This window comes from Cuculus canorus, chromosome 5 (genome assembly GCF_017976375.1).
Source record: "Cuculus canorus isolate bCucCan1 chromosome 5, bCucCan1.pri, whole genome shotgun sequence".
In the NCBI taxonomy this organism is placed as follows: Eukaryota; Metazoa; Chordata; class Aves; order Cuculiformes; family Cuculidae; genus Cuculus; species Cuculus canorus.
In genome coordinates this window covers 5914311-5937091 of record NC_071405.1, presented here as the reverse complement: position 1 = coordinate 5937091, position 22781 = coordinate 5914311, and the positions used below count along the sequence as shown (strand labels likewise).

The 22781-nt window shown below is 44.3% G+C and overlaps 2 protein-coding genes across 3 annotated transcripts in view; both read right to left on the bottom strand.

The window, feature by feature from the left end:
* CEP170B (centrosomal protein 170B) overlaps window positions 1-2365 on the bottom strand; it is a 258688-nt gene extending 256323 nt beyond the window's left edge. Inside the window, exon 1 of the mRNA XM_054066754.1 lies at window positions 2360-2365. The gene's annotated coding sequence lies outside the window, so the exon portion shown is untranslated. The remainder of the gene's footprint in view (window positions 1-2359) is intronic.
* SLC35F4 (solute carrier family 35 member F4) overlaps window positions 1-22781 on the bottom strand; it is a 135032-nt gene that overhangs the window by 84109 nt on the left and 28142 nt on the right. The window lies entirely within an intron of this gene.

Here is a 22781-nt window from a genome sequence, read left to right as displayed (position 1 = left end):
TAGGGAGAACACTGTCTTTCGTTAGCCAAATTGATACATCATCATTAAATCGGACACTTGACCATTCCCAGCTACTAAGGACCAGGGTTATTTTTTAAAACTAGCATTAACCATAAGGAGACGTTTCTCCAGCAAATCACAAATGTCTTCAGGTAAAGCGGTTCACTGCAAGGAACAAATCCAGCTGGAGAAGTTTCTGTGTTTTGAAGCATTAGTCCGCCCCAGCGATTAATTAGTTTATCGAAGGCTTAGTGACATTTTATTTTTGAAATTGCATGCAAAGACATTTCTGGCTTTACTGTGTTTCTAATATGTTTGTGCAGCTCAGCAAAGCCTAAGTCCCATTCCCTAAATTAGTAGCTTGCATGCTTTCTTTCTAAGGACAACAGATTGAATTAAACTGTCTGGGGAGCTTTACGCTTTTGAGAATTCTCGTTGGGAATTTAATTTGAAATACTGATTTTTTTTTTTTTGCAAATAGCTCTGAATGCTTTTGTTAGAATTTGAAGAGGGAAGCTACATTCTGGAGATAGAAATTCATCTGCAGACAGGCTAATTTGAGGACAATTCTGAAAAACGAAGCCTTTATTTAAAAATTAAGAAACAAAGTTTGATGTTTGATCACTTGGTAGAATTGGTTTGATCACTTAGGCACAATTACCTGATGTTGTTTACAATGGTTCGTTTAGACAATGTTCACCTCAGTTTAAAATCTCCAGGACAGATTATTACTGGCATTTTAGTTTCTATTGGTATGAAAATTATTACTAAATTAATGTCTGCCATAAGAATCTGGGAATTCCTCTCCAATGAAGGTGACAAGTGACAGGTACTCAAGAGTATTATTAGTACAGCATCAGTCTGCTGTTTTTTTCCACAGCACCTAGCACACAGGTCCCAAACCACTGCGGGGTTATAGCCTGGTCCATCAAACAATTGATATTCTGAATGTTGCCCCTGTAGGGGCACAAAGGGTTTTCACTGATGCTTCCTCATGGAAAGAATCACAGAATCACACAGAATCACAAGGTTGGAAAGGACCCATTGGATCATCAAGTCCAACCATTCCTAACACTCCCTAAACCACGTCCCTAAGCACTTCATCCACCCGTTCCTTAAACACCTCCAGGGAAGGCGACTCAACCACCTCCCTGGGCAGCCGTTCCAGTGCCCAATGACTCTTTCTGTGAAGAATTTTTTCCTGATACCCAACCTGAACCTCCCCTGACGGAGCTTCAGGCCATTCCCTCTTGTTGAAGAACTCGACAATCCCTGATGTTTCCTTATAGATACTTGGAGTGAGATGACATTTTAGAAGTGTTTGTTGCGACAGGACAAGGGGTCATGGTTTTAAACTAAAAGAGAAGAGACTCAAGACTGAATTTGAAGCAGGAATTGTTTACAATGAGGGCGGTGAAACACTGGTACAGGTTGCCCAGAGGCGTGGTAGGTGCCCCATCCCTGGAAACATTCAAGGTCAGATTGGAAGGGGTTCAGAACAACCTGATTGAGTTGAAGACGTCCCTGCTCACTGTAAGGGGGTTGGACTGGGCGGCCTTTAAAGGTCACTTCCAACCTCAACTGTTCTGTCATTCTGTGACTGACAGCAGAAGGACCATTTCTTCTACCAGATACTGGGGCCCAGAGCCAGCAACTGCTCTTGAGAACTGATTGCAATTAAAAACCGAGTCAAAAGAAAAATAACAGCCTCTATTCAAGGTATAAACCAGTCTCCAGCATTACACATTCATGGTCCTTAACCAACACCAGTGCTGCACAGCCACCACAGACATTTCCTTTGCAATGGATTTGCCTGTGCTCCACTAATCCAGAACTGGCCTCTTTAGCAGCTGGCAGTAAAAAGAAAGTGCCAAGTCATCTATTTCCACATTTGGGGATGATGAAAAGCACTTGAAAACGCTCAGCACTTCTGCAATAATTATAACAAGCACAGTACTTGTTTTGGGAAAGTATAATGTATTCTGGTGAGCAGAATCACATCAAAGAGGAAGCTTTCAGACACTTCAAGGAGAGAGAATATGAAGACATATATAAAGAGATATAATTATCACCACAGTCACAAGCCCCTCTTGGGTAAGGATCGTAGGAAGGAGGAGCAGAGGAGTGAAGCATACTGGACATAGAGCTAAGGCTGTAAGCTGGTGTCGTGCATGTTCTAATTACCTGGATATGGTGCAAGCTGAGCAGGTACTGTAGCAGTGCCACTCACTTAGCATGATGCTTCTACCTGGAAATGAGCTCCAGCTGTTCGAAAAACCCAATCTTTCTCTTGGAACAGGGTTCCACAGATGTCTGCTTCCTCTAAAGGGCTCAAGTCTGGTCAGCAGCTCCAACACAACGAATCATAGCCTTTCCAAAGGTCTCCCAAACAATCCTGGTTTCCTCCCAATCTCCATATTTTGCTACACCTGGCTGCTAAGGCATCTGTGCACGTCTGGCTGAAAGATATCTCCACCCCAACACCTAATGGATGTGAATGCACATGAGATAAAGAGTCATGACCGCATTTTGTCTCTGTCTATAGCCCCACTGCAAGAGAAAGGTAGATGAAAACAGTAGAAAAATCAAAGGGATTCAGCCATCATGGCTGCTGGCTAAGTCAAATTCAGGAAGTTTGGACAAATCTCCATTGTTTAATTGGCAAACAAACCAGAAACGTTTTAATCAGTCCAGCCTCATCATCAACTACTCAGAAATTTCATGCAAAGTAACATGCAGCATATCCTAGCCAGAGCTGCAAGGTGGAATTACATGAAAAAATTACTTTTCTTTCAGTTTTGGGAGTATGTAGGAAATAGGAGGATATGGCCTCATTCAGATGTAGGAGAAAGAAAAAAATCTGGTGCACCCAGGGGAAAGAAAAAAAAAAAAAGTAGAACGAATCATTGAATCATAGAGTGGTTTGGGTTGGAAAGGATCTTAAAGCCCATCCAGTTCCAACACCCCTGCCATGGGAGGGACACCTCCCACTGGATCAGGTTGCTCAAAGCCCCATCCAACCTGGCCTTGAACACCTCCAGGATGGGCAGCCACAGCTTCCCTGGGCAACCTGGGCCAGGGCCTCACCATCCTCACAGGAAAACATTGCTTCCCAATATCTGATCTAAATCCCCTCTTTCAGCTTAAAACTGTTCCCTTCGTCCTGTCCCTGCACTCCCTGAGAAAGAGCCCCTCCCCAACTTTCCTGTGGCTCCTCTTTATGTAACACAAAACTAAATTTCATTTGAAAACCTCCCCTGATATTTTTTTTTTGCCTTTTGACTTCCAGTCATTGCTGGATATGCTTGAGTCCCCTTGGCTCTGTCTAGCATGGAAAGAAGCAAATCCAGAACAGCAGAGCCAGCAAAGCCTGGATCTTATGGATCACCCACTACACAACAGCCTCTTGCATGAGTCTTCTGACTTCCAGTATCAACTAATTACTCAAGTTATTTATAGGATCTTAATACTAATCATTGTTATTCCAAGAAGGATAATTTGGAAGACCAAACAACTCCAAGATCTATATCGGAGTAAGAACAAAGAGAACTACGCCAACACAGAATATCAACTTTTCCCCAAGAAATTATGCTAAAATACAGCAAGGGAAGAAATTCTGACAGCATTTTTTCATCCACTTCAAGCCAGGATTTCTTGAAAACACTATGCAGCTTCTCAGAAGCATTTTCTGTGCAATGTTTCATACCGTAACCTGTTATTTTCAGTGAAGAAGATTAAGAACTGAGGTCATTTGCTGAACACTGAGGCTGGCAGTTCTTTCTTGTTAGTTAACCACAGAAGCCCTTCGCCTGGCAGGGTGCAAGCATGCAAGTACTAAAAATATACAGCTGAGACAGGGCAGTGTTATCTTATTTGAATAAAACGAAGGGAAAGCAAGCAAGGAATAGCTACTTGCACAGTTCCATAGACAAAAAGCTCAGCCCCTTTCCCAGATAGTCAAGGGGTGTCTTTAGGGTTTTTTATTTATGGATTCTTCTTTTTGCTATAAAACTTCAGCCTTAGAGAAGATGAGATGACAATGGCACTGTCCCAAGCTGAGTGCAGCAGAGATGCATTCCTCCCGGAATGCATATCTGCTGTTTCCAAAGGATTTACTAGAGGCTGTATGCACCCAGCTCCAAGATGAATCACACCTCCCACCCTCACTTAATGGCTCTCCAAAGGGCAGGTAGGCAAATCCTGCTCCCCAGTATATTTTATAACAATTTCCCATGCTTCCTTTTCCTGGAAGCTTGAGATGCTATCGCATCATGCTAGTGGAACCCCCCCTGCTTGACTTGAAGTTGCAAGTGTAATTTGCACTGTAATTACTATTAGGCAAGGTGTCTCCATGCCCACTACCTATCCTTGCTCTCCCTTCCGTTGCAATCCTGGCTTTGTCTCTAGCCACACAATCTCAGCTCTCCTCTGCACAGCATTTAAAATTTCTACTCTGGAAAGATGAAAGAACAATATTCGTGGTGCTTTTCCCCCTCCTCTGTGTTTGCTTTCTGCTGGTTTTATTAGTTAAATCAGCACAGCGCTGAGTCAAATGCATCCAGAAAAGGAGAGGAAAGCGGCAAGCTGGACCCCTCCAAATCCCTCGAATTTTGCCTTGAGAATGCACTGCCTATTCCATTCTCTGTTATTCAAAAGCCCCTCGGCCCTCATTGTCATATACAGGCACTGCAAATCCTGTCCCGGCTGGTAACATACGCAGTATGACATTCCCCATCCTTCTCCACCTTCTGCCAGAGTGGCGGAGACCTTAGATCAGGAACAGAGATTTGCATTAGAAATTAACATCAGCTTGCGCTGATGGTTCTGCTGAGCCCAGCTCAGCTGTCACAGCATCCCCCAGCAGGAGCAGTGGAGGGAAAGGGCAGAGGAGGAGGAAGGAATTCAAACCTGCATACAGAAAATAAAATAAACCTGTATGTTTTCTGCAGTGAAAAACTCCTCTTTCATGTCGTTCATCCCCATGGGAAGATTAACATCATCTTCTGGGTCACCTGAAACAATCCTTCTCCACAAGCCTCTTCTGTAACACGATCCACGTTCTTCAAGAAAGTCAGAAATCACAGAAGCCACTGCTGAAATGGGCCATAAGTGTCTTTTATCCTTTGCTCAGACTTAAGGCAGACTCCTCTGTATTTACCACTGCTTACAAACTGCCATCCGTTCTGCTCACAAAAAGTCACAGTGGGTACCCCACAGTCCCCTTCTCAGTCAGTCCCACCATTTCATACGTTTTTGCCTTCTAAGTTTTGGGAAAGTCTCTTGTGATAAAAAAGCCCAACTCCTTTGCCTCATTTGAAGCCAAACAGTCCTGGAGAATGGTTTGCTCCTGACTTTCTTTTGCACATTTGAAAGCTCACAGGTGTGTTCCTCAACGCTGTCTCACCTGGCCCCAAAAACCCTGCAGGTCATATTCACCAGCCCTCTGAACAAGGGGAACCCTTAATATTCCTGGAGAGTGGTACCAAAAAGTGAGTTTGATGCTCCCCAAAACCTTCACAGCACTCCCCCAGTGTAAAAGGATAACACAACACGGCTGACGTGTGATGCTCTGTCTGCAGAGCAGAGCACAGGACAGCGTTGCTCACAACAGCCGTGACCACGTAGATGGCAGACAGTCCCGCCCCGTACTAATCACTGAGCACTGAACACACTCAGAAAGGTTTAAGTTTTTTACTGCATAGATATGTCAGTTTAACCTAACAGGAAGCGTCTGTAAGGGGGAGACACGGAAAGGGAAGAAGAAAAGCTCAGTCAGCCAATATTGGACAGACAGACAGACAGGGCAGGATGTTCACAGTATCCAAGCTCTCACCTTGGATGATGCTGACTTCTCCAGCCTGCTACTCAACTGCTCATAGGAAACCACAACGACCAAGGGATGGGTCTTTTTTAACCTGCTACCTAAGGTGAACAGCAGGGAGCAGCTGCTTGGAAGATAATAAGGAGCACTCAACCTTGCACCTGGAAATGCGTTAGGATATTGAACAAAGCAAGATCACAACACCCATGGGATTGTCATACTGATAATTGGCTTGAAAGTGCGTTCTCTTCCTTTGTGCTCCAGTCGTGACACAGGATGGCTTCGTGGTCACAGAAGAATCTGAGGGATATGACCTGCTGAAACAATAGACTCGGGTCACCAGGCAGAGACTCTGTCAGGAGGACTGAAAACAGAGTCATACACTGAAAGGCAGGACAGAGACCAGGACTGGGACAAACATGTGGCTGCTCACCGAGACACCAGGCCTGCCTGTATTTACTGGGGGAAAACACACCCAAATTGGAAAAATAGAGTCATGACCTTCAGCTATGCTGAAATTCCTTCATCAAGTAACCCAAACACAGAATTTCACACAATTACATGAAGGCACCGCCTCAAAGAACAGAAAGTATAAGAGTCTTTTTTTTCCACACGAGTTCTTACATTACAGTCATAGCAGTCTCCACTACCAGAAGGAAGAATGATCCAAAAGGCACCAAGAGGCAATTTTTAATCCCTGCCCTGCCCCAGACTGTGCAGGTAACCTTGGGAAAATTACTGCATCCACCCTAGGTGCAGTTCCCTCACCTGTAAGATCAAGATGACACAGCTTGCTCCATGGCATAGCCTCAGAATGTCCCAGAAGGACAATAAGTCACTGAAGTAGCCAGAAGCTAGGTTCGATAGATGTTACTTCCACAGCATCAAAACAGCCCCCCATGATTACTGGTATCATCACACTCCTAAGATAAATGAGGACCTAATCAGAGGAGAAGAGAAATGACCACTTTGATAGCAAAACAACTCCGCTAGGAGGAAGAGCAAATGAAGATTTTTCCCTTCCTCACCTCAGCCATCCATCAATAAATAAGTCTTCTAATTGGGAAGCAGAAGAAGCAACTGCCTTTGACCTGATGCCATAAATCGGCTTTCAAATCAACCAGGCAACAATATTCCCTTCCAAAGCAGGAAATTTCTCAGTGTTTCTCTGCTTTATACTTGCAATGGCTTAGTCATCAAACCAGACAGGCCTTGGGTAAAGCCGTGTACTTCGTTAGCATTACAGAACCAGCTGGATGACTGACAGAAGGAGCTGCTCATTGGCAGCGCCAATTTTGGGTCTGTCACCAGTAAAGACATTGTTCTTCTGTGGAACCACCAGCACAACACACGCGCACACACCCCCTCCAGATGCCAGTGAGATCCAAGGAGCATATTTCGCATAAAGACACATCTGGAACCAGTCCAGACCAGCTGAAGCATCTGCTCTGCATTTGCATCACTTCACGGGATCCTTCCACTGGCTTCTTTGCTGCAGAGACATGAGCAATTTAAAACCTCTGTGGTTCTACCTGTCTTACATTGGCTCTCTGATTATCATTGACATAATCACTAAAAAAAAAAACCAAAAAACCTGGAGCAAAAACTCTGCTCTCAGTGAAATCATCTGCAGGCTCAGAATAAACTATGGGCTTAAGAGCTTTGCTGTACAGAGCCTTAAATAATGGAGATAGGAAGAGAACAGAGGCCACAGCTACTACAGCAGCGTGAAAAGCTAAGTGAGACCTTGACTGAACAGCTCAGACAATACAGAGAATCCAAACATAACCACCTTGACACACCTTAATCAAGTAATAAAAACCACTGCAGAGGACGACAGCACTACAGGAGAGAGTACAGGAACAGGAGTGCTGTGAGCGTTGCACACCAACCCTGTCACCCTGCTTCCACCTACGCTATCAGGGTCACAAAAGCACCCTGGAAGAGACCCTCTCTCTGCTCATTAAGAAGCCAGAACAGAACAAGTGAAAGAAGCCAGATGTTTTCTTGTCTCAGGTCACAATCCTGTTGATATCAACTGTGAAGGGAAAAAAAGAGAACAATTTTGTCGCATTAATTTCTCTTTTTGACTATATCCTGGATGACAAAGTCACAAGTTAAAAAAATGAAGACAGCTACATTTTCACTCTCAAAGAAAGGCAGAATTGTAGCAATGCTTTTCCTGCCTTCACTTTTCAAGAGCTTCCAGGCTATTTTCACCCTACCCAAGCCCTGCTTCCCAGCCACCGCTGACCAACAGCCGGTCCGCTCCTCCGATGCAAAGCACATCGTTCATGAGGCTCCTGTGGCACTTTGGATTTGAGGACTGCTCACCCATGACTCACATTTCTGAGGTGAAGCGAATCAGGCAGATGTGGCTGACCACAGTAAAGGTGAATTTAAGACACAAAGCAGAGAGGGATTTATACAGATGGGACTGCAACAGGACCTTTCAGCAGGCTCTAAATATCCAGCAAGGAATACTACATAGGACAAGGACTTCAGAGGTGACTTTTGCATCCATTAAGATGAAAATGAATTCAGATGGGGAAGTCATGGGACAGGAAAGCAAATCCTGCTGAATCATCAGCATCCACAAGGACAACCCTGTACCAGATCCTCTGGTGGAATGACTTTGCTCTTGGACCAGAAGTCAGGATATTTCTTCAAGGCTACACCATTTCCAAGTGTGAACACTTCAGCAGGGTTTTCAAAGTGGTACTGGGCCAGAATTTCAACAGTGTTCCAAATCAGCTCAGCAGGGATTGGCCAGTCTGGAACATCAGAAGAACAGCAAAGCCAGTTGGTTCCTGCCTCTGAAGAGACCTTAACAAGCCATGCCCTGACATGGCCCAGGCCAAGGCTGCTGTGTGCAAAGCACTCAGCATGTATAAAGGTGTTTCAGAGGATGGGCACATGGCTCTGTTTGTCTGAACAGATTAGAGTAAGAAAAAACGGCAATAAAAGGGAACATCCCTCCCCCGCTCTCCCCCAAAAAAACCCACAAAAACCAAAACCACAGAAATTTCTTCTCAGTGAGCAAAACAGTATTTCCCAAATACTGTAACAATAGATCCTCAATGAGGTACTTGCAACAACAAATTCAAAATACAGGATCCCCTGAGCAAAGAACACAGATTATTAACGGCGAGCAAAGACATGTTGGATGCAATTCAGCCTAGACTGCATTGTGCTTAAGTAAAGGAGGTCACTTTTATTTCCAACTATGTTGGCTTTATTATTATTATTGCCTTTTATTAGCAGTGTGGGACAAATGAGAAACAAACTCCTGTTTCAATAAGAGCTTTGCATATTGTAGGGGATGCCAGCACAACGGCAAGAGGCCAAGTGACTGCCACAGGGTCAAGAGCTGAAGGAGATGACTTCAGCCTCTCCTCTTAGATCTACAAGAGGAAGCTAATTAGCTGAGGATGGAGTATGGTCCAAGGCACAGAGCAGTGGTCAGGATTCAGCTGCCCTCCAGCTCTGCCTTTGGCTAACTGCACAGGGGAGGCAAAGCATCTGCCCTGTTCCCACCCAGCACAGATGCTGAGGAGCTCCCCTCTTTCCTACAGGAAGAGTTGAAAGAGTCCCCAGTCTCTGTAAAAGCAGAGAATTATCTCAGTAAAATAATAAAGCATCAAACTCTGTGAGGGTGGTGGGGCACTTGAAGAGGTTGCCCAGAGAAGCTGTGTATGTCCCATCCCTGGAGGTGTTCAAGGCCAGGTTGGATGGGGCTCTGAGCAACCTGGGAAAGTGAGAATGGATCCAGTGAAAAGGTGTCCCTGCCCCTCTGCAGGTGGGTTGGAACTGGATGAGCTTTAAGGTCCCTTCCACCCCAAACCATTCTATGATTCTGTGATTCTAAACCCTAAATATAAGGAAAGCCTATCCAGGGAAACACCTTTCAGCCCCACTACTTAAAATTTCACAACAGTAGAGAGCAGTTACGAAGTATTTAAGAGTACAAGCACCCCGACGGGCTGAAATCAGGAAAACTTCAAGAAACTTCATCTCCACAGGTAATATTTCACTAAGTTATGAGCAGGCAGAAGCGTGACTTTGACTGAAAGAGCCAACTCAGCTTCCACTGGAGCTCCAGTACTGCCACGCCAGCATAAATTTTAATAAAATAGCAGTATGCATATAGTCTTTTCACTCCTTGAAATGTTGCTGTATACAGAACGATACTCGCAGGCCTTTAAATAACAGTCTATTGAAGCACTGCGATGAGCTATTTTGCCGGCATAAGTAGGTACTCCATTCCAGCAACCTGACAGCGATTCGGAGAGCTGCCTTTCCCCATTCGGAGCAATAAAACCACTCCACACACCAACAGGCTGATCTGTCAGGTCTACTGCTACTACACATTTTTTTTTCAACCTGTTAGTCTATGCCCCCATCACCAAACAACTCAAAGAGCATAAATATTTTTTTAGTGGTCTAAACTGAGATCAATATGAGCAATCAAAGACAACATAAATACATGGTGTTCCTTGCAGATGTACCACAACGCAAACCAGCCCTTAACCAGTAAGGAAGGATAAGAGAAATACTGTTCTTTTGAGGCAGCAATTATCATGGCTTTCTTTGTATGCTATTTTGATGAATATAATCACAGACACTTTCAGACACGTGAGGCTGGGCTGGAAGGATGGGTCAAGAGGAGCAATTGTCCCGTTCCTTCACATATAAGGTGTGCGCACGGCGAATTCGGGTACAGACCAGAGTCAAAGAGGCTCTGCAAAGATCCTCCATTGCCTGCTACAGCTGTAAACAAGGTCTATCTACAAACGTATCTGTATAAACCTATTGGATTTCACCACTTTTAAATTATGGGACAACCACACTGATTTCACAGTTAAGGTAGGAACCAACATTAACATTTGGAAGACATATTTCTTTCTAATTTGCTGCAAAAGGCTGCTTTCTTCTAGAATTTTCATTGCATGTCTTTCTAACTGAAGCCGAACTTGGCTTGTAGAGTCTACCATAAATAGACACAGCAAAATAAAGGTGAAATTCCCTTTCGCACAAACTACTCTCCAAGTGCTGTACTTCAAAGAGGTCAACCCACCGAATCCAGAGCTGCCCAATTTACAACTTTGTGTGAGGGACAGTGAATTTAAAGACTTAGGGGTTAAACAGAGAAAACGGCACAGTTTCTAAACAAAAACATCAGGTGGTTTTAATTCCTGCCGTTGTTCCATTTATGGGATTTACATGTTAAATGGCTGAAGTGAAATGATACTGAGTAACAAGACAAGTCAGCATCACCTCCACTGGGAATGTGCTGAAAATATAGAGTAAAGGAAAGGAGAAGAGAGCATCGCTGAGCAGAACATGGATAACCTCGCCCCCTCAGACCAGGCACACCGGTGATCTACACACAGAATGGGAAAGTGAGATGCATTACATAAAGGTGCATTTTTAATATCCTATCTCATTGTCTTGCGTCCCTTGGGCTCCTTACAGTACCAGCATCGACCGCAACAGAAACAGGAAAAGAGCTTCTCCTGACTTTACTCAAAATGTGGCAGGGAGGGGAGGTGACGCAAAGACAAACAACACTAGGGAAAGAAATTATTAGAAAGGAAACTCCTCAGATAGGAAACCAAAATTATTCAAGCAATGCTACAACTGGAGCCAATCAGCAAGAAAAGAGACAGGACGTTCCAGGTACAAAGATCACCTAGATAAACCACTGCCCTGGGCAGACAACGAACACACCTGCCTTGAGTACTTCTATGGTGGAAAGCAGACCTGGCACCTTCATTTCTTCTGAAGCAGCAATTTAGTTTTTTGGACAAAGCTGCCTTTTGTGCCAACATCACAAATCCGTTTCAGAGACCTGAAGCGGAACAGCTTGTTCTCCTATCCACGTTTTTCACAACCATGCAGCCTCAGGAGCCGTCAAGCTGTCTTGCGACAGATGGTCTTATGCCCAACATGGGCTTTCTGGAGGACAGCAGGAGCCATGCAGTTTTCTTCTGGGCAGCTGCAAAACTGGAGAATGGTTAATAGAGATGGGGTGGTTGTGGCTCTGCCTCCTGCCCACTTCTACCCTGTGCTTCATGCCACAAAGGCAGAAGCACTCAGGCCTGCCTCTCTAACTTAGTGAATCATAGAATCATTAAGGCTGGAAAAGTCCTCTAAGCATTCAGTTTGACCATCCAGTCCAACTATCAGCCCAACACCACCATGCCTACCAAATCAAGCACTGAACAGCCATGTTTCCATGCTCTTTGAACACCTCCAGGGATGGAGACTCTACCAATTCCCTGGGCAGCCAGTTCCAATGTTTCACCACTCTTTCAGTAAAGAAATTTTTCATAACATGCAGTCTAAACCTGGCACAACTGGAGGCCACTTCCACTCATCCTACCGCTTGTCACTTGGGAGAAGAGACCAATACCCACCTCACCTCAACCTCCTCTTCTACAGACTAAACAATCCCAGTTCCCTCAGCTGCTCCTCATAAGACTTGTGCTCCAGACCCTTCACCAGCTTGGTTGCCCTTCTCTGGACATGCTCCAGCAACTCAAAATCTTTCTTGTAGCGAAAGACCCAAAACTGAACACAGGATTTGAGACGCAGCCACTCCAGCAACCAGTACAGTGGCACAATCCCTTCCCTACTCCTGCTGGCCACACCATTTTTTATACAAGCCAGGATACTGTTGGCCCTCTTGGCCACCTGGGCCACTGCTGGCTCATGTGCAGCCACTGACAGCCTGCACCTTCAGGTCCTTTTCCACCAGGCAGCTTTCCAGCCATTATTCCCCAAGCTTCTTTATGCGCTGGAATGAAGGAGTCCTTCAAGCAGGTGAATCAGCTCCATGGATTTTAGGGAAGACTAGCGATGTGTAACATCAGCGTAACAGTCACTGCTTTCAATGTATTCTGTGCCAAAATATCTAAACCAATCAAAACATGCATGGAAATGTGGCTGGATCTCACTTCATCCTCTCTTGGTCCAAGACATCACTGTACCATAACCAAATACAGGTTTTTCTAGACTGGTCTGGAAAATCACCACTCGGAGATCCATCTCTGCGCCTCTGAGCACTGCCCTGAAGTGTAAGCTGAACATCTGTTTCAGTCTCTACCAAAATACTCCTTGTCCTTGCCTTCAAGGAATATGAAGAACAGCTTATTCCTTTCCTTTTGATATTTTGAAGACACATACTATACACAAGCTCAGCCTTCTCTGCCCTGTACTGAACAAGCCTGTGCTTTCAGTCTTTGAGGACGCACAATGTACTTGGCTCAGTCACAGAGGTCATCACCCAGCGGCTTTCAGAAAGGCATTGGTGTGACCTTGATGGGACATAAAAATCATGATACTGCATCTAGATGACAGCCTAAATGGTTTAAATTTTACTCCCTAACAGCTGGGACGTGATTCTCATTTGTTGAACAAGCAAAAGATTGCAGATTTTGCTGAGAACAAGCCTTGCCAAAAGCTGCCAAGCTGGGAGGTACACTCCGTCTCCTCCAGATCACCACACTTTCTCACAAAAAAAAACCTTGATGGAAAGATTTCTTTCAATTTCAGGCCCAGTGTGAGCACCAAGTTTATTCCCATTAACTTGCAGAATGTCTCAGTGCAGCATACACCTTTACGATGACATTCCCGCCTTCTCCTACAAGAGACTGACAAGGTATCCAGGTGATGACTGCATGGCACAGAGAGTACGTGGTTCAGCAGGCAAAGACTCACAGCTACATTTTTCCTTTGGGCATGAGCCAAACACATGCTCAGGGACCATGATTATCAGCTCATCACCCTTCCCTACCCACAGCCCAGGTCTTTCCTCTCTTCCAGAACAAAGACTGATCTTACAGGGCATCCTGGAAACACAAAATCTGCCCAGGAAGCAGACATTAAGACTTCCATATTAAGGTCATTTCCACATAGAGAGAAAGGTGAGAACCAATAACATTTATTATGACAAAACAGGGAGAGGGACCTTGCTATTTTGGAGCAGCGAGTCCCTCCTGCAATCCAGCAGCCCAGAGAAGAACCTCATCTCTTCCTTTGCAGGCTGTTCAACCGCTACAGTAGAAAAGCAGGCTCCTCCTGCTCCCACAGGAGAGATATCACTGTACCCTACAACAGCTAGGAGCATTCAACAGGACTTGGAAAACCAATGTTTAAATTATAATGAAAGAGTAACTGAAGTTGGAGGGAACCTTCATGTGCTTGTCCAAACTTCTGCTCAGGCCAGAACCACACATTACAGTTCGGTCAGGTCACCCAAGCCCTCATCCAGTCAAGTTTTTAATGTCTAAAAAGATGTTGATTCCTCAACTGAAATAGGACCCCTATTTCAGCACTTATCTGCTCTCATGGTGGATTTAGACATACACACATGATATCCAGTTGCATTTTCCTTATTGATACATCCGTTGCCTCTTGTCCTTCGGCTGTGCAGCTCTAAAGAAAATCCGACCCCATCTTCTAAGGAACACATCTTTAACCACAACTACATGTCCCTGACCACGTTGGTGGCCTTCACCGCACTTTCTCCATTTTGGAGATCTCTAACCTCTCTTGAACCAGGGGACAGAGGGTGAAAAACAGCAGGCCAGATGCGTTCTCACTGGCACCAAGAAAAGGGAATTGATAATTTCCCTCAGTTTGCTGTTGAAACTCTAGCTAATCCAGCCCAGTATGCTATTGTTTTCAACACCACAAGAGCACACATTGACTCATGTTCAATGTATTAAATCCTGGAAACCCTGGCTCCTGCCTGGATTAACGACTACCTACCCCATCTGCATCAATGCAACAGGTCACTCCATTCCAGAGGCAGGTTTTGTATCTGTCCTTGTCGAAAATTCCAGCAAATGACAAGATTTGAGCCCCATACTCCAGCAGCACAACCCTAGTGCTGTAGTGCTGGTTATTGCCTTTGATCAAAATTTCTTCTTTGACCTGAAAGGTATTCCTCATTTGACAGTTCAGATGGAGCATTCCCACAAGAATGCCATCCCGCCAACAAATTGCCATCTTCTGGCATTTGTCAGTTGGAAAATTCCCAGCTGGCTGTTATGTGACAAAGCCACCGCTACCTAATCCAATATCTGTCTTGCCTCAGTTGGCTGCTCTTCACACCACAATATGTGCTGCCCAGAATATATTGATAAAAATGTCCGCTATAGGCTGAAAAAGGAGGCAATAGCTAATCTAAAACATGTTCCTCCCTCACTTTTACAGCAATATACACTCATGTTCGTAACAGGATCAGATAACACCACAAGCAATAGGAAGTTCTGAGTTAAGACTGCAGTCTTAACAATGCAAGACTATTCAGGCTCGCAATGGACATGCAGGTTTGTGCAGTAGCATGACCTTTACTCTGCCCTGCTCACTGATACGGAGCAAAAGCTGTACGAGCAGAATAATGATACCTCACCACCACAACAGCAAAATAAAATAGATTGGGAAGTGAGGTTTGGACTGCCTTAGTTCTCCAACTCCTCTCCGCCACTTTCTGCCTGCCCTAGAGACATACAATGGGAATATATTTATTCTGCGCAGCAAAAACAGGAGCTCTTAATCCTGTGCCTTATGAGTTAAGTGTTCCAAACGTAACAGTATATCCAAAACCTGCTACTGAAGTATTTCATTCACAAGATCAGCTGAAGAAATCTGAAGTGTTTAAGTGGTTTAGGAAGGAGAGGCCTAGAAAGAGCATAACTGTTTCTAAATTCCCTTGGACAACTCCAAGTATTATATTTAGATAATTAAGACGCTTGGACACACGTCAACCTCCCCTCAAAGGCAGAGCCCTGGTATTTGGGCAAAACTACCACATAACATTCAGAATAGCCACAAATAGAGGATGCACTGGCTCTGTTCTAAGGGAAGCTTTGGAGAGAAGCATTAAGCTCCATTTCACACTGAGGAGTCAGGAACTGTGCTGCACTGTCCTACTCAAACAGGGTCAACGTGACCAAGCAAGCGCAAAGCTGGGGTGCAAGCCTGATCACTTGTCCACAGCCTGATAAAGAGTCTTCGTCAGATTGCATCTGCTTTTTGAGTCACCTTAAGCACTTGTGCTGTTTCGCTGAAATCACTTCAGTGTATGAAAACTTCCCACAAAAAAGACTAAACAAGTCAAACAAGAGAGGCAAAATTATTTGCACAACAGGGTTAGTTTATCAAGTCTGTCTCCTCTGTAGAGCTGGCATGCAACTTGTGCATGAAGAAGTGATAGAGAGCCGTCCTGAGCAACACCAAGGACCAAACAGCAGCAATAAACAGCCACAGGGGGCTAAAATCTACATGGAGATCCACAGGTTTACAGGCTTCCCTGTGCAGAGGTAGCTGGACTCCCTCAGTCTGAAACTTCTCCCTGTCGCTGCCTGGTCCCTGTGCTCCTTTCTCCTCAATACAGAGGTAGGGCTAAAAGCTTGGTGTTAGCCTCAAGATGAGATGTTCAGATTTTCTCATGGAAAACCCCAAGGGCAGACCTGGACAAGGAGCAGCTGCTGCAGGAAAGTGTTATCAGAGACTGAGCTGGCACAGAAGAGTGTCAGGTCTATGAGTTACAAGATACAAAAGACTCAGCTACACCGTGAACATGGGAAAGGTTCTAAAGTCACTTGAGACACTTCTGAGTGCACCAGAGTCCTTCAGTCCATGCAAACCAGCACATCCCACATGCCACCGGCAGCATCGCTGTGCCCTTCATCACACCATAAAAAGGACCCTAAGCAAAACAAGACATGCATTTGTTCTACTAGCAATCAAAAGCAGGAAACTGCAAGTCACTCTTATGGCGGTAGGACTAGAGCAAAGCCTGCTGAACAGATCACTGGAAAACACTGTTATCCTCTTCAAAATTATCCATGCTTCAGCAACACACTTAATGGAATTATCCAAGAATCAAAATTATTAGATATTCCATAGACACCTTGGGATATTGCGCTGTTGTGTTGTGTCAACAAGATGTAGATATAAAGCATCAGAAAAAATACCCTTCTTGCAACTAAAATAAGGATTGTGCTCTCATCTGTCCCATTACTACACCTCGAAGTAATCAAACATGGTTATAATTTTGTTGTTTGTTAAAATGCAACTTTTCAGTCAAAAACAACAACTTCTGCTCCAACCCAATGCCACTAATCCAGCGGTGAACACACCAGGAAATCTACTTCATTACTGTTCTAACAAGAAATGATTACACAGATTCTTTTTTTTCCTCCTCCCCCGAGATGTCAGTGTATTGGTGATAATTTAGGATTATAGCAGTTCTCATTCCATTATGCAATCCATTTCACAAAGGCATCTATGATTTCAACATGCAATTCTGCAAGAGGTTGGATGTTGCCGTCTACTTCCACAGACATAAGAGCCCCAAAGAATGGAAAGTACAGACTGGAATGTTCCCATTGACTTGCATACCTACACAGTCTGAAGAATGAGATCTTGGGAGCAGTTCTCTGCTGGTGTTGACTGGAAAGTTCTGACAAACTCCATGGAACTTACTCAGTTCCACGGAGGACTCCGCGCTAGTATGGCCCCATCTTGAGTACTGGGTGCAGTTTCAGGTGACACAGTATAAAAATGATATAAAGCTATTGGAGAGTGTCCAGAGGAGGCCATGAAGTTAGTGAAGGGTTTAGAGGGGAAGCCATATGAGGAGCAGCTAAAGTCACTTGGTCTGTTCAGCCTGGAGGAGACTCAAGGGAGACCTCAACACAGTTTACCGCTTCCTCAGAAGGGGAAGAGGAGGAACAGATGCCGATGTCCTCTCTGGCAACCAACAACAGAACCCGAGGGAATGGCAGGAAGATGTGCTAGGGAGAGTTAGGCTGGATGTTAGGAAAAGGCTCTTCACCCAGAGGGTGGTGGAGCACTGAAACAGCTCCCCAGGACGTGGCCCCAGGTCTGACAATATCTCAGAAGCATTTGGACAACGCCTTCAGACACATGGTGTGAATTTTGGGGCTGTCCTGTGCAGGGGTAGGAGTTGGACTCAATGATCTTTCTGGATCTCTTCCAGCTCAGGACATTCTATGATTCCCTATGATTCCTTCTATGATTCTACGAATTTGCTTTAACCTGGACAGTCACCATACACCAGAAGCATGTTCCTGTCATCCAGGTGTGAAGTCCAGATTTTGAGCCAAACATTACAGCAATAAGCAGCTCGGATTTATATTATCAGCAGAAAGATGAACTCTGAACCAAAAAGATACTGCTTTCCTCTTCGCCTTCACTTCAGAGTACAATCAGCCAAAATGTTCCCACAATCCCAAAATTAGTACTGATCCGCATGACAAACGCCATTGCCCGCGTGGAAATCCAGCCCCATCAGAGGAACCAAGTTAGTTATCACCAGTCAGACAGAGGAGCGCAACAGGTCTGAGGAAAGCAGTCTCTGAAACAAACTCCAGACCACAAGGGAGTGTTTATCACCGCGGTTCGCTGCTGCTAGTGTCTTTTTTTCCATTTCTGAAATGCTCAATATCAAATCAAACACATTGAGAGGTGGTTTTGGTTCAACGTACATTAAAGCAAACCCAAGTCAGCTTCTTCAGAATACCCATAAAGTTCCCACCTCAGGGTGAAGCACAGCAATGTTTTTATACTGCATTTTATTTCATTTAAAGGCAAGGCAAGAACAACTCCTCCACATTCAGTTAATTTCTAGAAAGCATGCCTGGTGTTACCAGCTTAACTGGGCAAATCACAAAGGTTTGAGTTGACCACAGTGTCTGTTTTACAGAGATTACCTGCACCTAGCAGTAAAGAATCTTCCTAAAGAAAGAAAGAATTCATCTTTGACAAACAAATATTTTGTTAGCATTCCAGTAAAAGATTAAAAACCCCACTGAGGAAGGTTGATGGATTACGTAAGGCATTGATCCCAGCCTCACATATTTTTCACTCCAAAATAAAGATGTTTAAGATCCAGACGCGGTGATATGATGCAAGAGAAGTTACTGTAACTAGCAGACAATCTGATCCCAAATTTGAACTTTTTCTTGCACCCTAAAAAAAGGGCATAATTAAACACTAGGAGGTGAAAGGGAAAAAAATCTACTTAATACACTTTAATACACTCAATCATTCCACACCAATATAAAATAAAATTCAAGCTAGTCAGATCGAAACAGAACTTTCGCCTGCATGCACCAAAATTATCAGCAACACTGTTAAGGAGAAAAGCACCACAGAAAACCAAAGCAATAGTCTTAATTTACTGCTGAATCTTTCAATTCTGTTTCCTTCCTTTGCCTTCCTTGGAAAGTGCATGTTTTATTTATGATCAGAGGAACTTATCCCTGAAGGGCATGCTGCCCCAAGCTGATCTTTAAGGAGACAAAGTAAATTTAATATGAACTTTGTCTGCTTCGAATTGTCAGAATGTTAAATGAGTGTGCATATTTATATCAGGTTCCCTTATCTAGCTGCTGTGTCTTGTTATAATGACTTATTTTCACTCGATACCTACTTTCACCATCAAAGACTTCTCACCGACAAAATAATAATAGAATACAGAAAGACAAGGAAAGCTTCTTTTACTGATAAATTAAACCAAAGCTCTGCAAAAAAAAAAAAAAGCTGAGAAAAATAGTTAAAAATCTATGTACTTGCCTCTCTTCAATTTCATCCTACACAGAATTTCAAGAGATCAGACACTGACAGATCATTGTGAAAGGTACACAACAAATTCTTAAAATAACAAACAGAATAAAAATAACCCCCACACCACGACACAGACCTCTAACCCTAAAAACACAGCTTCTGCCTATGGAAGTTTCCAAGTACGCATAGTTCGTTATTCAGCTGACCTACACCCCTGTCTAGAAGTTATCTTAGGCTTCATAGAATCACAGAATGGTTTGGGTTGGAAGGGACCTTAAAACCCATCCAGTTCCACCCCGATGCCATGGGCAGGGACACCTCCCACTGGATCAGGTTGCTCCAAGCCCCATCCAACCTGGCCTTGAACACCTCCAGGGATGGGGCAGCCACCACTGCTCTGGACAACCTGGGTCAGTGCCTCACCACATTCACAGGAAAGCATTCTTCCTAAGATCTGATCTCAATCTCCCCTCTTTTAGCTTCAAACCATCCCCCTCATCCTATCCCTGTATACCCTGACAAACAGCTTCTCCCCAGCTTTCCTGTAGCCCCCTTTAAGCACTGGAAGCTGCTCTAAGATCTCCCTAGTGCCTTCTCTTCTCCAGGCTGAACAAGCCCAACTCTCTGAGGCCGTCCTCAGGCTCCAGCCCCCTGACCATCTTCGTGGCCGTCTCTGGACTTGCTTTAACAGATCCATGTCCTTTCCTTGCTGAAGACTCTAGAACCTAATGCAGGACTTCAGGTGAAGTCTCTCTTCCTGGAACAAATACTGGTCATCTTGGGAACACTGGCCTTGAACAACACACCCATATACGACACACTCCTGTGTCACCACTGAAGGTGACACAACAGTATTCTACTCACCCCAGCTTACTTGTTACCAGTAAGGGCAGCAGACACAGGGTCTTGAGCAAGCTCAGACTCATGCTTAGCTCAAAAGTACAGACTTAATGAGAGGTTAAAGGGAGAAGGAATAAACTTCACCGAAGGATGGACAGTTGATATAATTAGCACAGTTTCACCTATTGTGGTGGGACTCTTTGTTACCACGAGCCAGACCTAAACAAACATTACAAGGTTTTAACTTCTTTTTCTCCACAGCAAAGATGAATATGGGAGGAGACGACCGTATGTTGCTCAGTACATCAGTTCATTTGTTTCCTGCCTCCAGCAGATGAAAGCAATCCTCCCATCAGCTGATGACTAAACAGTTCAAGGGGAAGGGAAAAAAAAAAGCCAAGGATTAGTCCTATGAAGCTAGCCTTTCTGGAGCTATTCAAATCTTATTTGCTCCAATTTGATCCTTATTAGACTTCACAAGGAAGTTTTTCCTCAGGCCATCTAAAAAAAAAATCCTTTGCCTTTTTCGTTGTCATGCTGTTTGTAAGAAAAGAATACATTTACATACAAAGAGCAAACTATCATCTCCAGATTCTTCAGCAGCTCCGAGATGCTGTTTGCACAGAAAATCCTCTCAAAGAAAAGAGAGCAGGACTGCTCATGCCCAAGGTGCAAATTTGGTTTAGTTCTTCCTTCAAGTGCATGTTCATCCCATTAGAGAACTCTTACCACTTGCAAACTATATTAAGTCCCTGCCAGGACAATCCTGCTGAGTCAAATTCTTCACTAGACAAGGTAATTCTCTAAGTAACTCTCCATCTCTTTACATCAGACTTTACCTCCAGCTTTCTCAACTTTATCTCACCAGCCTTGAGTTGTCCTGGTTCTATCAGAACTAAGCTGACACACAAGTATTACAAAATTGTCCACAAAGACAGAATGGAAATGCGTATCAGAAGCTACAAAAAGGTACCTTATGGTTGCTTTTGAAGAGCACAGGTCTTGTGCACTGCATCATTCACAGTAGAAGAGAGCGGACACAACAGCAAGCAGGCACCTCTTCCCCCTAGGGCTACAAGACCCCACTAGGATGGAGATCTGAGTTAATACGCTGGGGCATTCTCTACTGTTAAAGCAGTTCTCATACAAGAAAAATAAAAGCATTTTTTTCCATCATGCAGGCTTTTCCAAGATACAACTCTGAGAGGTTAGATCTAAAGAGCTGAATGATGACAGCTCATCATATCTCATATCAAGAGAGTTAAGCTTGTTTAGACCAGAGAACAGAAGGCTCCATGCAGATCTTACAGACGCCTTCCAGTACTTAGAATGGCTACAGGGAAGCTGGGGAGGGGCTGTTGATCAGGGAGTGCAGGAACAGGACAAGGGGGAATGGTTTTAAGCTGAAAGTGGGAAGATTTAGATTAGATGTTAGGAAGAAATGATTTCCTGTGAAGGCGGTGAGTCACTGGCACAAGTTGCCCATAGAAGTCATGGCTGCCCCATCCCTGGAGGCATTCAAGGCCAGGTTGAATGAGGCTTTGAGCAACCTGATCCACTGAGAGGTGTCCCTACCCATGGGAGGGGGGTTGGAACTGGACGATCTTTAAGGTCCCTTCCAAACCAAACCATTTTATAATTCTATGATTCTATCTCAAACTTCTCACCTTGACATGGGCCACAAATACTTGTGGAACAAGGAATAACACAAGGAAAGAAAACATGCCAAGTGCAAAGAATGAAGTCAAGTTCAACTCTCTAAATGTGAAGGACAAACAGAGGGAAAAGTGCTTCATTCTGGATCCTACTATTCTGGATGCAAGTATGTGCTCACACAAAGTCAGGTGCAAAAACTAAGCCTACAGAATATATTCATGATACAGTGGCACCTCTTCCGCACCGTTGCCCAGTTCCGTGTGTGGAAGGAAGCAGGTAAACAAGCTACCACAACAAACTCTCTCTCAACAACATCAGTGATATTGCTGGAAACCCAAAGTGCTGGGCACTAATTAAACATGACTTCTTAATTAATTATTTATAAAAAGCAGGTGTTCTGCCACACAGAAATGTCAGGGGCATTCAAAGGTCCCTTGCCACCAACCTCTTCCTCAAACAGGTACCAAGGCCAACATTAGATCGGGTCAGCCACAGCTTTATCCAGCTGAATCTTGAAAACCAAGGATGGAGATTCTGCCATTGCCAAGGAGAGCCCGCTCCAGTATGGCCCTACCTCTAGTGAAAACTCCCAAAATGAACCTCCCAAGCTGCAACTTGAAGGACACTGTCTGTTATCATATCGTTTGTATTACATTCAAGAGTTTGCTTCCATCTGCTTTGCAACACCCCAGAAATTAGGCTGTTAGAATTCACTGTTAGGTTCACCTCCAGCTGGGGCAGCAAGGCACAAGGAACAATTTTAAAGGTTCTCAAAAGATGAGATTGTAGATTGTAGCTCCTGCGAAGATTAATACCAGTGTGACACTAGTTGGACAGAACAAGACCACAGAGCATTGAG